The sequence below is a fragment of the Phalacrocorax aristotelis genome, chromosome 1 (genome assembly GCF_949628215.1).
Source record: "Phalacrocorax aristotelis chromosome 1, bGulAri2.1, whole genome shotgun sequence".
Classification (NCBI taxonomy): Eukaryota; Metazoa; Chordata; class Aves; order Suliformes; family Phalacrocoracidae; genus Phalacrocorax; species Phalacrocorax aristotelis.
This window is the reverse complement of record NC_134276.1, coordinates 136,186,869-136,203,359: the sequence shown is the minus strand read 5'-3', so window position 1 is coordinate 136,203,359 and position 16,491 is coordinate 136,186,869. Positions and strand designations below refer to the sequence as shown.

Genomic DNA, 16,491 nt, shown 5'->3' with positions numbered 1-16,491 from the left:
TCAGTGTTGCTGCAGACAGATTTTCCTCTGCATCTGCACAGGAAGAGCATGTAAGGGACAACCAGAGCAGCACAACTGAAGCAGACAGCTGCACAGCTCTGCGAACTGGCTGTTCCATACCAGAGGAATGGACTGTGGTTTTTGAAGACAAAGTTATGCCTGACAACACCTCAGTGACACCGTAGTTATCTACAATGTACTGCATGAAACTGTCCTTTGTCCAGACTGGGGCAAGTCCTGGGGGCTAATGGTGGCTGAGTTGTTCAGTTCCTCCTCCCAGTGGCAGGGTGGAAGAGGCATGATCAAGGTGTTCATGGACAACAGTTGAGCCTTCCTGACAGAATTGCTTTCTGAGGTCATTCATACAGGGCATAGCTGAAATAACAGCTAACTCTAGGGGAGCTGCCTGCTCCTGGATCTTCATAACACAAAGAATTTAATGTCTTTTTGTGGCCCTATTTTTCCTGTATAATGCTGTAGGCTCTGACTGTAAGTGAGGTCTAGGGCTTTGATATCTCCTAGAATCCTCTCCTTTTCTTAAATAATTCAAGTAAATGGAATTAACCTGAGTTTTTGCATAGAAATTGAAACTTAAGTATGTCTGGTATGTGATAGATAATCAGAGCAATACTGAAGCAACATATGACAAATTTTGTCTTTCGTGCATCTTTGTCTAACTCTCCAGCACTCTTGCTGTCTAATCTGTCCTCCACAAGACCTCTGCCTCATCTCTGTGTGCCTTCATAGTATCACCTTTGAAAACAAAAACATAACCAAAAAACCCCACCAAAACCAATAACAACTTGTTAGGGGAATATTTTTCCATTTTCTTCAAAAATAAGATACCTACGCATCCTAAAAGCTATAGCAGCCAGAACTGCAGAACCAGCAAGAGGGAGTCCAAGCCCAGTGGCAGACTGAAGACCTGATATGCTGAGGCAAATAATGAGAGAAATCAGAGCTTCCTAAAAAACAGGGAATTCCCAGATCACCAGCAGAGCATGTATCATTTTATCCATCCCCAGGATATCCACTGACACTAGGCTTTTAAAAACAGAACTTTATTCTAATAGAAAATCTATTTTGCTATTACTTTCTGATATGCACCAGTTGTAATGTTTTTCCTCTTCTGAGGCTTATGCATTTAGAGCCCTGGTAAGTAAGGAAACTTGGCTTTCCAAGCAATAGGTCCTCTAAAAGCTCTGTAGTGTTTGCAAGCTTTTAAAAAACTTTTATTTTTAAACTTTGCTTTTAATAAACAGAAACCTTACTGACATAACCTTAAAGACTTATCAGCACTTCTGCAGAGCAAAGCCATAAATTAGCTGCATGTCTTCAACATCCATGAGTAATGAGGCATCTCCTGTCCTACAATAAGATTTTGATGCCAGACACCACTGTCATGTGTTTTCTCCCTCTCATATATATGCATGTGTGTGAGAAAACCCCACCTTCATATATGGTATGTCTTTCTAGCGACATTTTCACATGAGAGAAGGAGGCTGAGGTAATCTTATTATCACCAAAACATTGTAAAAACAGCAGAGCATTGGAGAACTTTAATCCTTTTCTGAATTATGGACTGAGAACATTACAATCGTGCTGAGCACAAAGGCAGAGCTGTAACTTGACAGGCTTGTATAATTTACAGCCTCCATAGTAAAAGAGGTGTTTTATTAAATGACTGCCTGAATTTCTACAGCCACTTCAGACTCCGATGATACTGGGGAGGCTTGCATTCTGCTGCCATCATTCAAATACTTCCCTTTCACCACATTAATATGGCTAGGATTCCAGTTCAAAACCCATATACAGTTATTTATCTATTACTGCTTGTCAGTTCAGAGCTGAGGTTATTTATGCTGGTACCTCATTTCACACACCTTAAATAGCTTTTGTTTCTCATTTTATAAAGCTGAGCTTTCTTTAAGAAATAAGCATAAACCGATAACTAAAAAATAAGCAAAATCCATTTATCACCAGGAAAATGCCCCTTGCAAAGAAGGTCTGGGTTTTATGTTCATGTGTTCAAATTTCTATTTGAACTAAAATAACATATGACAAATAAAGAACTGAAGCTCTTTTGCTGATTGAATGCTCATTTGCCATAGGTACCTAACATCATTTTTCCCCTCTGTATTGTCCTGAGAAGAGTGTTTCTACAGTGAAAGTGGTAAAAATACTTTCATCAGCACCCACTAAAGAATATTTTTGCACTGATAAAATAAGGCCAGGCAAATAGGGTGGGTGACTTCAATCTCAACATTACAGTGCATACTCTAGAAGGATGTTTACACTGCTGGAATGAAAACAATTCATAACCAAGCTTTTAACTTAAAATAAGTAATATAAATATTTATCAGTCTAGTGTTTTAAGGCCTATATCACTAAACTATTTCTGTATTATATTGGGAGTGACAGCTATTGTTAAAATTGAAATGCTTTCATAGCAGAAAATTAACTGAAATCCATTTAGGCAGCATGGAATTTTGCATTAGTGAGTATATATTTACTGGGCTTAGAAAACTCTAGGTCAGAAATTTCAGACAGATAGACCTTATCCTGGGAATGTGTTTTGTCTTAGCTTGACCTCTTCTGTGGATCCCACTGATATTTAGTAGACAGTCTGCATCCCGCCCACTTTTAAGGCAGGTCCTAGAGGAGGAATTCTGGATACCATTCCACAGTACAAAAGCAGCTGCTGAACTTTAAGCCTGCGAATGCTACCATTGACTCCAGTTCATGCAGTTACAAACTTGAAGTTAACTAAATGCTCTTTACTGGATGAGAGGCACAGCACTCAAACCCTTGCAATATCAAGCCTTCATGCCTTAGTTGGTCATCCTCAGATCATCATCCCTCGTTTTCAGAAAGAAGCTCCCTTGCTTTTCTTTACCACCTTTGACTGGCATCCCTCTACAGTCTTCAAAATTAATTTTTTAATCTATCTGCCAAGCACACTGTTGAGACAACTGGAGGTGGAGCATAACACCCCCAGCACAAATTCACAAAATCAAGCAAATGCATCTTCAGGCTGTCAACTCACATATGACACTCTCTCCTCCCCTCCCACAACTACTAACATGACAGACCTCCCATAGTATGCTGTGGGTAGATGGGCCATGCTCAGAAAGTCAGTCGTGCTCCATGCCTTGCTTGGCACCATCAATTCATTCCCTTCCCACCTTCCTAGCTCTTCCAAGACAGTCTTACATGCCCTGCCTGGAGCTGGTGTTGCCATCTCCACATCTATGCCAGCTCCAGCCATGTCAACACTGAAGCCAAAATAATAAACTTGATGGAACTCACCTGGCTCTGTCCAAAACCCTAGAATTTCTATTTCCAGGAGAGTTAGACAAAGACCATGAGCAGAGACTCACCAGTGGGACTCACCCACCTCAGCCCTGTGCAGTGCCTCATCTGGAAAACATTTATGGCTGTTTGGGGACCATGGATGCTGTATCACACTGTCCTTAGCTCTGACCCATTCAATGCGCAAACCTTTGTTAGGTTGCTTTTTTTCCTCCAGCTCTGCTACACCTGGTGCAGAAGTATGTTGTACTCGTGCTGGTTTGGAAACAGGTGCTTGAGGAAGAGACATCAAAGGGACAAAAAGAGACATTTTGTCAGAAGGGCCAGAGATAAGAATGGAGAGCATGGTCAGTGAAATGAAACAGTGGCAGGAGAGATTAAATGTGCTCCTTGTGCTTGCAGAAGAGAGGAAAATGCCAAGTGCTTTATTATTTCCCTGACTTTACAAGCCTAAATGAGGTATATTTCATACCTATAGAAGCCTAATTACCTCTAGTGAGGCTCTGCACTGCATCAGTGACTCTACACTCACCAGCAGAAAATCATTGTTGTTGAAATCCAGGGTTTACTGGTTAAAGAGGACTGTAGTTATGCCTATCCCAGTCAGTATGATCTGTGTGCACACAGCCCCATCAATAACATGAAGGTGGTGTTGCTTAGTTACACCATGGAGAATGGCTGGAACTGGAAGGAAATACAATTTCAGTTTTAAATCATCTGTTAAATCAGGAAAACTTAGCATCCAGGATGCTAGACTTTTTTCACTGACTACGTATTTATATATATATAATCCATTTAAAAAGTCCATATATATGCATTTAAAAACAGAAGGGGTTGAACTTCACACAACATCTAATTTCAAAGACTTTCTGTAAGAGTCTTAAGATGAGAAAAAAAAATCTCAAAAAATCCAAACTGCAAAACAACAGTCAAAGGGTGTTAAAACTAAGCTTACATGAAATTTCACACCAATTGGCCACCTAGATTAACCAAGGAATTTATGCTCCATTTTCACGACACTATTATGGCTTTGGAGTCATTTCAAGGTACCGCTTTCATTTACTTGAACAGAAGGAGTTGCATTTGCCCACAGAAAGGCATGCTCCTGATTGCTTTTCCAGGTGGCATCTCAGCTATTGTGTCTGGTATCTGAAGGTGTTCCAACTTCCAGTAGATTGTTAAGACTCTTTCTGTATTTGAATGCTCTAATGTTTAATAACAGCTGATGGTTTTGGTTCATTTACTGTTACTGTCCCACCTGAACATTTCATGGTGGCTAATGAAGTACAAAGTCTTAAGCAAGTCTTTCTACATGAAGTAACTCTTGCAGAAGGCATTGTATTGCAGCTTCTTTGAGATCTTTGTGCTGAGTTTTTATTAATATTTTCCCCCAATAAAAATTGGTTCATGCAAAGAAAAGTGGCACAGTACAAGTCCCCAGAGTAGCACAAGGATAGCATGTCTGCATGGCCCTGTGCTTGAGTCAACAGGACAGCACAGCTTTTGGACCATGATAATCTCCACATGCAGTGTTGTGCTGCAGCATGGGAATGTACAACTTCCACTGGGCCAAATGATTCCTTTTAGAAAATTTTTGCTATAGGACTCAGCACATTGTTAACCTGTAAAAGGCAAAATTTGGTTTTTTTTTCTTTTCCCACTCTGTGGTGTCTCTTTTTGTGGAAGTTTCCTGGTAGACAGTATTGTGGAAGTTTCTGGGGATCTGCTTTGCTCAGCTTTTTGCTTGTTTCACTCTCTTTCAGATATCTTTCTGTTTTTCTAACTTGCACTGACTGTCAGAATTCTCTTCCGTCACAGGTCTGGCAAATGTTCCCATTGGAGATTCCTCGTCTCGCCTCACAAGGTTCTGCTTTCTCAAGAACATCCTGTTGCAGAGGATCTGGATTTCAATCATGGTGTAGTGGATTAAAAATAGATTTATCCAGAAATTATTTGTCTCAAAATTGTTACAGTAGGAAAACCTAGAAAGGGAAAACATTGTGAAGGGATTCTCATTCCTCAGAAAAAAACCCTATAGATAATTTTAAAAATCAATTTATGAACTCCTCTAAACACAATTTTCAGCCAGAGCACTAAGAGCCTTAAGAAAGCCTGAGCTCTGCCAACATTTCAGAAGTCTGGTTAGGCATCCAAAGCCATTTATGAACAGATCATTACTATCCATATGATTGTGGGAAGGGGAGAGATCAGCTAATTTAGATGCCTTGTGACTCATTTATGCAAAATAAGAATGATAATCTTAGTTTCTCACATTTGGTCTTTTTAGTCCACTTAACCTGTATGTTACTCAAAATTAGGATTTTTGTCTCTGTTCAATAGAGTTATGAAACTAGCAGGAATTACTAATGGTGAGAATATGGTTCTGTAATCCTGTTAAAAACATTAATGGCATTTTTATTCTATTCTTCTTTTTTGTTTATGTTGTCTAATTCTTTAGCCCTCCCAAAGAAACAAATATTTCTGTCCTAAATGCTTTAATGCAGAAAAGTAACAAGTATGGGAGAAAGGGATTTCTTTCCTTGGTAAAAAACCTGAAATGTCCATAAAAATGTACACAGCACTTTACAGAGAAAATGTTTCAAACTAAAATGTTTCATGAGGCCTCAGAATTTACTTCAGGATAATAAAATGAAGTAGCAGTGACAAACTTGCAAGCCAGCTGCTAGTCTTTTCTCAACTTCCCATTCAAGCATGCAGGACATGAGGGAGAGAGATAAAGCCCTAATGAGAGAACCAAGCCAAGGAGAGTGCAGTACCTAGAGAGCTCACTCACCTGATTAGCAGGTAGATGAATTCTCCATGCCCTCAATAGAAAGAATAGGTGAGAAATAAATTAATTCAAGCTAGAAACAAGAAGATCGTGAAGACAGAAAATAGTGTTTCCACAAACTGTTTGGGTTCTCACTTCTTCCAGTCTCACCTCATCGTGCTCAGTATTGCAAATCTCACCTCATCAAGCTCAAATCAATTGACCATTGCACGTCTGACAGACCTGAGAAACATTAGGAGAGATAGCTTTACCAAAAAGCTCTATAATCTCCAACATGAGAGAGTACCAAATTCACAATAGAGCAGAGCTCCGTGTTAGTGAACCTGTTTCCTAGAGTGAAGGCAGTAGCTTGGTGGCTCTAATCTAATCAAATTTAATGGTGATCAAAAGTCATTACTCTACGGACTGTTGATTGCAAAGATCAAGGTCAGTGCAGTCACATTCATGAGGAGTTAAAAAAAATTTGAGTTTCTACTGAAGGAATGCAGCTCCAGTCACCCCTTGGTAGCATGCCATGCTGAACTCCAAAAATTTTAGATGGCAACATGGAGACCAAATGGCCCTCATGCACCATAGGAAGGCTTATTAGAGCAAGGAAGGATGGCAAAGCTGTAAGAAGCTATCTGGATCCATTAACTGTTTGACAGATATTCAAGAAGCTGGGGGTTACGTGAAGATATGCAATTTTTGAGTGCTAAGTCAGCCACAACAAACTCCATTTTACACCTTAGGTCTTTCTGGATGAGACTTTTGGTTATGAATCTTACCATTAGAAGTGGACCTAGCTGCACTATTTCATTGAAGCACAGAAACACAGAATATCTTGAGTGGGAAGGACACATGAGGATCATCAACTCCAACTCCTGACTCCACAGAGGGCAACCTGAAAATTAAACCATATATATGAGTGTTGTCCAAACACCTTTTTAACACCATCAGGCTTGGCATCATGGCCACTTCCCTGAGGAACTTGTTCCAGTGCATGACCACCCTCTCAGTGAAGAACTTTTTCCTAATACCCAACCTGAACTTCCCCTGATGCGTCTTTAAGCCATTACCTTGCATCCAGAAAGAAGAGATCAGCACCTCCATTTCTGCTACCCCTCATGAGGAAGTTGTAGACAGTATTTGGAATTAAAGGATCAGGATTATCAGAATTTGCAGCAGTTCAGAGACTGTTCAGGTCTGCTATATGAAGGAAAATGTGCACTGCACAGTTTACCTCTTAATTCTGGATTTTACCAAGTTTTCTGATTCAGACCTGTAGCTACTGCAACAGTGTCTTTAACCATATTTCTTGAGTCAGTCTATAGAAAATTGATCAGCCTCTCTGGTTCAGATTTGCTGGTCTTGTAGGCAACCTGAGAATGGTAAAAGTCACATTTCAAAGAAAAAATAAAAGAACAGATACTGGCTTGCCTACTCTCCCCCAAAGATCCTTGCACATTTACCATTATTTCACGTCCCACCATCCCTACTATTAAAAGGTGGTAGAAGTAGAGGGCACTTGCCATAAGACATTCATACAAAATGTTTTCCAACAAGATTTGACATCTCAGGATGCCACTGACAGGCTGGTATAATGCATTTCATGATCAGTGGCTCTAACCAACACTACTTCTCCCTCCAAATATTTCTGCTCATGTATCATAAATGAGGGGCAACCCAGGAACTTCAAAATCCCTGTAATACCTGAGCACTGCACTCACCCATGGAGGTTTTAGCATCATCACACCCTCCCTTTAGAGACAACTGAGGTATGCCCCGAAGTCCCAAGGTCTGCACCTAACTAGAAGCAGGAAAATGGTGGTCCACAATGTGGTTAAGGAACATAGCCACTAGATAAACCTGTTGAGATGTTGCCAAGACCAATTACCATGACAGGCAATCTTATTTATTATTATTATTCTACAGGTCTAGGTGACCGCTGCCATGGCACACACAGACCTGAAGCTATTGTGCCCCCAAAATGGCTTTTCTTTTTGCTCAAGAAAAAACAGTGCCTTTAAGTCAGTCATGAACTGCCACATCAAGTCACTGTTCTACCACACTGCGCCTGGGAGCTGTAACCATCCAAGTGCTGCAGCCAAGGCAAATGTTGAGTTTTTAATGACACCTACTGCACACAAAGAGCCATGGAAACTCCCCTGGCCTATCCACCACAAAAACTGTGGCAGTGAGTGTGTTATCCCTCAGCCCCTGGATAAGGCAAGCGGGCTACATCTCTTCTTTAGCTGTAATGCAATTTTGGTGACACTCAACCTGGCCCCAGAGGCATTTTCCTGGATTTAAAACACCAAGCAGGCTTGGATTTATTTTTATTTTTAATGCTATTTTGGTAGCAGTGTGTTGCCTTCAGGAACCACAGTGTGATAGAAAATTAACCCAGTCTCAACCAGCAAAGAGGGAGGTAGTGAACATACATTAGCTGTAAACAACAGACCCAAAGTCAGGGGCCTGCTTTGCACTCCCTTCTTGCTGGGTTTTGCATTACCTGCACTAACCCAAATACCTAAACCTTGGGTGCACAGATGGCTGTCTGTTCTTCCTGTCCTTTCAACTACAAGCACAAGGTAAACACCAGTCAGCTAAACATTTCAAGATTTTCCGCAGAAGATGAAGCTGTTTCCCGATACATTGCAACAAAGCCCATGCTGCCGTTGTGTTCAGGCAGCGGCAGGAAAAGCTCCTACAACCATGGGGCCTGGCAGCAGCCCAGCCAGCAGAAGCCGGAGCAGCTGCAGCATGAGTCCTCTGCCCCACCACCTCCCCTGCTGCCCCAGCTGCTTAACTGATGTTGACCCACCAGGTGTGTGGAGGGGAGGATGGACATCTTCCTCGGCCCAGGGGGCCCGGGGGATGAGCTGCCCAGCGGGCCCAGCCACCTTGCCCTTCTCACCAGTGGCATGGGGAAGGCTGGGGGCCATTAAATGTAACCTGCTTGACTGAGACTAGGCCAGCGTTATTAAAGGCTGTAATTTCACAGCCCACATGCAGACAACTCTTTTTTTTAAAAAAAAAAAAAAGTGCTGTGTTACCCTGCCTCAGGAAAGCTGTCAGGACCGCCCCACTTCAGAGGCAAGGAAAGCCCTCAGCTGCACTGGAACTGCCTGCCATGGGCTTCGGCACCTCAGAAACTTTCAGATTTGAGAATCTGAGCTTTTCTCCCCCCTTGCGCTATTACAGCGGTGTTATTATTTGCATTACAGTGGCGCTTAGAGACCTCAGCGAATGCATAAGTCTCTTAGCACTAGACACAACACATGCCTGCTGTTCCAGACTGCCCCTTCTCTAGCACATCATCACCTAAATGGACACAGCAGACAAAAGCAGGCAAAGAAAATACCAGTGAATCTATTTCATATGTGGGAAACCAATTCCAGTTTGGGCCAAGGCCACTTTGCATCACTGATAGCATCCTGGTAAATACGAGTTGTCTCTGCTTTCAGGGTGGTTTGCTGAAGTAAGGAGAGGATAAATAAGAATCATACCCAGGGAAAGTGAAGAATTTGTCTAAGGTCACACAAGAATTGTGTTGCACAGCCAGGACTTCAAGTACACAAGACTTGTTTCTGAGAACAAGATATTAAGTGCAGAAGCACTAGACAAGAGGATAAAAAAAAAAAGTGTACTCCTTTTCTTTTGATTATTACTGTCAATAACAGGAATGCCTCAAACAAGATTGGAGCCACCCTAGAAATACTGTGAAGCAGTGCTTTAATTTCTTTTTTTACATAAGTCTGTCTGCTGAGAATGAATTGGTTTCTGCATTAGTACAAAATATCATTGAGTCTTATTTTTATTAAAAAGTAACTATATCATATTTGTGGACCACAGTTTACTAATACAACAAACAATTCCCCCCTTGGCTATGCTGCAGCAATTTGTATGTCACTTCATTAACAAAAACAGTTTATGACTGTGAGTGAGATCAGAACCTATATCAAACCCCTAAATCTGCAACAAGGGTCAAATTTTACCTTGTTTTACAGGTCAGCAATTTATAGGTTTGGTACACCAATCACATTCCAGTGAAGATGTCCTAGATTTATGTCAAAGTAAAAGTTAAGAATATAAGTTAGGGATTGTCCAGAGGGCAAGCACAGGTTTCAGAGAGAGAAGAGGAAGGGAGAGAAGGGGAGAGGAAAGGACAAGATTTATGGTTGCATTTCTTTAGATTAAAGCACAAGCTGATCCAAAGAAATCCTCTTGCAAACTTTGGCTTTTATTCATAACACCTTTTCTGAACAGAAGATCAACAATAGATGAATTCTCCTGTAGTAAAGACTGCACTTTTAAACTCAGCTGCTTATTCTGTATGGGGAAGTTTATCAAAACACTGAAGACTGAAAGGCTAACATAATTTCCTCCTTTTGCTATGTATCAGGGATCCAACCTTTAATTACACAATTACATGCTATTTCTCAAACCCAAAGAGATCTCTCACTTTTTAACTGAGCTGCAATTTCACAAAGATTTTCCTTTCTATCAGTAAGGGATTCACTCCTGCAAGATTCAGAGAAGCCATACAGGTCTTCTGTATTATTTTGTAGGGATCATATTTTTCATGTTATGCCTGAACCAATTCAATGACCTGTTGTCACAAAGCTAAAGCAGTCCTCCTGTCCTCCTCCAGATCTCTGTGCCACAAGCTCTGGAGCTCAGCTGACCTCCCACTGAACTATTTTGGGGGACTGGTGACACACAACCTAAATCGGTGGCAAATAGAACAGTCGCAACAACTGAGCAGCTTCCTGCTGGGTCAGGCCCCAGCGCTGGCTCCCTGCCTGACCAGGGAAACACCATCAGTGGCACAAGAGAGGTGAGGGAGGTGATGGGGGGGGGGGGGCAGGACTGCCCTGTTAAGTGGAAACTAGCTGTTTGATCAGCTCAAAGCATACTGCACCCTCAGGTACACTAGCTTAGCCTTGTCATAGTAAGGATAGTGACTTTTTAACAATCTTCCAGCTGTGGATTTCCCAGAGGAGTGGTGGACCTCATCCACAGACACAAATCAACACCTAGCATAGGTTAGCCTATATGCACTCCTTGGAATTAGTCCACCAGCACCCTAGTTGTCTGTAGGTAGAGTGTAATGGCAAGCAACACCATATACTTTCAGATTAATAGTTGTCTTGCTTCCTTTGAAATTACTACAAACTCTGGCTGATCAATAAGAAGAAAAAAAAAAAAACCCCAAGGTAAAAATATATTTACCTCACTGCTGGCAAAGGACAGGGAAAATTCATGCTGAAAATCCAGTGGCTTATCCTTTGCAACTCTTCTTTACTAATACATGAAACTGGTGATGGAGAGGAAGAAGAAACCATTACTGGCACCATTGGCTTGGGTCTTCTTCAGCATGTAAAGGTTCCCAGTGGGCAGAGCACAAGCACAAAGCCTAAACCCAGCCTATTCGCGTTTGCTGTTGGAGAAACAAGCAGGCAGCCTTGGGAAGACAAGCAAACCCAAGGCCCTCCGAAAGAGTGTTTGAAGTGGGTTAAGCCAGGTGGAAGTAAGTCATGGGGGAAACATTTTATGTACGTTAAGCCTGTATCTAATCTGGTTGTGCTGCATAGATGCCTCAATTTACTAAAAGCCAGCAAAAATGTAGAGGAAGTGTAGTAAAAATTTTACAAATGTATTTTCTACACAGACCTGTGAGCGTCCATGAGTTTTTAAGATTATAGAATACATATCCCAAAATGAGAGAAGTGTAGCTTTATTTATAGCCCTGCTACAATGACTTTTCATGGAAAAGGTTATGTACCTATTATTTGACTGAAGGTCTGTTGGTGCAACCCTATATGAAGGGCAAATTTAAGCTACAAGGTACACATTTTGTACCGGAGCTTACTGAGTGGTGAAACAGTGTATCAGCCCAGATGGGTTTTCTTAGAAGGAACTGGTAAACAAAAAATACAAGGCAACGGGTCACATTCTCAGACAGGATAAAATCATGTTTTTCTCTGCCATTTAACAGTTAAGTCTCGACTGGCACAATAGTCCACCCATGAAAAGGCAGGACAAAAACACCACGTTTGGCTCTAATTAATTTCCCAGAGGCCAGGTCTTCAGCAGAGTGTCCACAGCGGTGACATTTACATGGGCAGCAATTTAATCAAATGTAACCTTACCTGATAAAAACCTAAATAAAACTAAGTAATGACTTTGAGATTTAACCCTCATTTAAAGTTTTAAACAATCTTCCCTACACTTAGAATAAATATTCCAACTTTCTTCTGAGGTTTCAAGATGTCTTTGCAAGTGCATGACTTAGGAGAAAAAAGGAACTAAGGTCTGGTATTAGGAGTGGACAGGTATGCAAGGATGCAAACATCTGTGTGCTGGAAAAATGAAATATTTTAGAACTTGAGTTGAGCAGAACTAGGAATTTCCAAGACCAGGAAAATATCACAACATTTATTTTCATCCTGCCTCAGGAGACAGTAATCAAATGCAATAGTAAAAATACTATATGGAAATTTGAACACTCTTAATTTTGTCACTCTCTATCAAAATAATTTCAGTACCCCTTGACTGATATGTCGTGATTTAATGTGTTGAACTCATCCTATGCATTTCATTTTGAGCTAGCTCAAAATTCAGCAGCACTTTTCCATGGTGCCAGGCTGCTGCCTCCTGAGAAGGAGCAACGAAGGAGCTCACAACTTTCTTCACTGCTACAGGCCCCCCATCCATCTTGTCTTGCCACCTGGGGTTGCTCACTTACAGGAGAGACCACGCTACATCATGGGGGGACATGGTCTGATCAGAGAGCATAGCCACAGGACTGCAACTCCCCTTCCAAGGAGGCAATGCACCACAGCTTAATGTGGAGCCTCTGCCAGTCAAAGCATCTGGAGCCATTTCAACAAACCAGACTATTCGAATTCAGACTCACCTGAAACTTCCCAAAGTACTGTTGGGAAGCCTGTTGGGAATATTCAGGTCATTCTGAAAATCTCCTTGGAATAAGAGAAATATTTTGTGGTCACTGAATTGCTCTCAAGTATGCAACGCAAGTAGCTCTGCTGGAGCACCAATGCACATGGAGAAAACCCATAGTATAAAATGCCAGATATATGATGATCTAGTTTTGTTCTCCATTGTTATCTCTACCAGACAGTTTATATGACACCCTGACCATGATTTACAAAGCACTGAAAATTTAGCTTTTAAAAAAAATTATTTTTAAACTCTCATTTTAATGTGGTAGATACTTGTTAAAGTTCATTCTCCTCTTCCACAGTCTTTTCCTCTTTCTCAGCACTTGCAGCACTGTACATTTTAAAGATACAGTGGACCCTTTTGATTCAAACAGTTTTTATCTCCATTATCAGCTCACAGGAATGTCCTTCTTCCCACTGCAGTGGTTCTTTTCCTACGGAGCCCTTTTAAATAAAGGGTAATTCAGATCCTGGTCACTCAAACATAACCACTTCCAGTCCTAGCTGAGACACCAATAGCTTTTTCAAGGTATTTTTAAGTGTAAGAATTTAAATAACACACTGTTAGCCTATCCACCACTGATGGCTGTGTCACGAGTGAGAGACCTAAATGTCCAAAATGATAAGCAGTTTTGTTTGCTTTCCTTTTGACTGCTTTAGAGTTGATACCTACTCTTTTGAAAGTGCCTTTTGGAACACAGACCAAGGATGACACTGTGTGAAAGCACTCTGAATCATTGGGTATCTGACAGGGAAGCATTTCATCTGGTGGCACATCCAGTAACACACCCTTCCCAGCAGCAGTCCTTCTTCCCAGGATTTACAGCCCAGCACAGTGCAGGCTGGCCATGAGACTCACTCATCCCGCAAGTCCAGCTTCTATCCAAAATACAGTATTGAAACAACTATGGGGGGTGGGAGGAAGTGGTACATCATTAAACCTCTCCAGGGTAAGAAAATCGTGAGAATAGGCAGCAAGAGGTTGAGAAGATTGGGTTTTGCCAGATAAATTTGATTAATTTTTGGACAGGTAACACAGTGGGTGAAGGGAATACAAGAGATACAATGTGGTTGGGTTTTAGTAAAGTATTTGATCCCGTGCCCTGTGAAACCATCAGTGGAGAAATTAGTCCAAATTGGCTTGGAAAAAAAGTACTAATATGTAGGCTGCAAACGGGCTAGAAGACCAGAAACAAAGGGTAATGATAAACAGCAACGAATCAGACTGGAAGGACTTTGTTTTTGTTTTTTTCTTTCCCGAGGTGTTAAAGTGATCAGTGTTAATACTGGTGTTATTAAACTGCATTCATCATGTGATCAACAATGAATGAATGATCTGTACATAAATGAAAGTTGCAGGTGACAATAAATTGGCAAGAAATATAAACACAAGCAAGGAATTAAAAAAAAGAAAAGGCAGAGGTATTAAGGAGTTTCTGCTGGAGCCTGGAAAAAGGGGGGGGTGGGAGAAGAATCAGGGGGGATCTTGACTAGGGCAGCGATGCTGAGGGGGATACAAGTCTGGAAGTGGTGATTTAAAAACAGACCTGATCCCAGGGCTACCAACCACTCAGGCTCCAATTCAGCAAAATCCTTAATCAGGTGCTTAACTTCAGGCATGTAAATAGTTATTGAGTCACTGAGAATGAAACTAAGCCCACAAAAAGCTTTGCTGAATTGAGCACCTTGCAGAGCTCTGCACCTTGCAGATTGAGCCCTTCTCCGTTTTTCCCCCATGATGCGTCCTTCATCTGCTTCATATGTGTTTAGGCTATGAGCTCCGTGGGCTCAGGGGGGCTGACTTGTAAGGAGCTGTACCCAGCAGCTGTGGATTCTGCTCACACAAAAGGACTTTGGAAATCCAAATTCAGCTCAGCTTCAAGCATAAAGAAAACTGAAAATTCCACACTTCTCCACAGACAAAAATTTCATCAGCAATGATAAATCACTTCAGAACAGTCCAGAGGATTTTGATTTGTGCTCAGCTTTTCTTTGACAGTGAGGTCACACAAACTCAATATAAAGCCTCATTGAAAGGGTTGTTTCAAAGTGAAAAATGAGAATATTTTAAAACAAACAAACAAATAAACAAAGGATAACCTGGGGTTTTTTCCTGGGTTTTCCTTTATACAATTTCAGAGAAACTGAAAGCAGTTTACAAAACAATTCATGTTATACAGGATTGGCATTTTCTAATTAAAACTGTTTTATTTGTCCTTCTCTCCTTGTGTACACCTAGTTCCTTTTTATCTTCATCATAACAAATACTGAAATGATAGTACTGATTCTCTGCATGCCTTGTACAAGCAATTTTATTTTTTTATTCTCACCAGCAATTCACATGCTACCCAGTACACACTGTTCCTACTGCTCTGCAGTCCCCAGAACTGGTAAATGGCCTTTCCCTTCCCACCTCATCAGAAACTTCACCTCCAGGTCTGCTTGGCCCTGAAAACCCTATAGACTGTCACTTTTTTCAAAACATTTCTCTTGAGCCAACTCTTTGTGTGGAAAAAGAACCCCAGACAAAAACCCAAAACAAACCAGAAAACAGCATATATCTTCCTCCATATGGTCACAGTTTCTAGAGTGTATTATTACATCTTGTGGCTTTGTCTAATGGCCCCAGGGACTGAAGCCATAAATTATGGAAGAATTTTCACTTTAAAAAAAATAAAAAAGTTTTTTAAAGTTTAAAAGTCAGGATTTAGTGTTCTAACCCCAAAGCAATGAGATGTACCACTGGTTTCAAGCTCACGCAGCTTAGGAGATCCTTACTCATGTATATTAAGGTTTATGCTGGCAATGTGGCAACTATCACACCAGTATCCCATCCAACAACTTAATATGTTAGTATTTTACCTCGTAAACAGAAGGATAACGCTGCTCAAAGAAAACTCCACCACTCAGAAGAGAAAATGCACAGGCAAGGCTCTGACAACTTCTTAGAAACTCTTTTTCCTCCACACCCAGGTGGTTTTGACTTGATAGTGACTCAAACTGTCACCAGAGGACTTCTGGGTAGAAAGATTATGCAAATGAAGCTCTACCACTGACTATCCCTCACTTTAATTACCAACAGGTGGGAGCAGAGAGCTCCCTCGTCAAACCCCTGCCAGTCTAGCAGTGCCTCCTCAACCTCCCCCTAGCTCCTGCCCTCCTTGAAGAGAGGTCTCTTCCATTCCCCCTGATACTGGCAGATGAAAATCAGCTACTGTCAGGCTCACACCCTCCTTCATACCCCACGTAAGGTTGTGATCTGTAACTGGGAAGTTACTGCTGCGGCAAGTGAGCAATTATCTTTATCAAATATGATACACAATCAAACACCCCAGAAATGGTTAAAACTGAGCAGGATGGTGCCTACCAACAGAAGGTGCTTAGGCTTCCTGAGACTTTAAGGATGCATCAGGGATGCACCTTTTCTTGTGCAATACT

General features: G+C 41.3%; 1 long non-coding RNA gene across 1 annotated transcript; it reads right to left on the bottom strand.

Moving 5' to 3' along the window:
• Nucleotides 1–4,991: 4,991 nt before the first annotated feature.
• Nucleotides 4,992–16,018, bottom strand: LOC142052170 (uncharacterized). The gene is made up of 3 exons (XR_012658747.1): nt 15,916–16,018; nt 6,871–6,986; nt 4,992–6,325 (listed from the first exon to the last, which is right to left on the bottom strand). It is a non-coding gene; the product is annotated as an uncharacterized LOC142052170 (long non-coding RNA).
• Nucleotides 16,019–16,491: the final 473 nt, after the last annotated feature.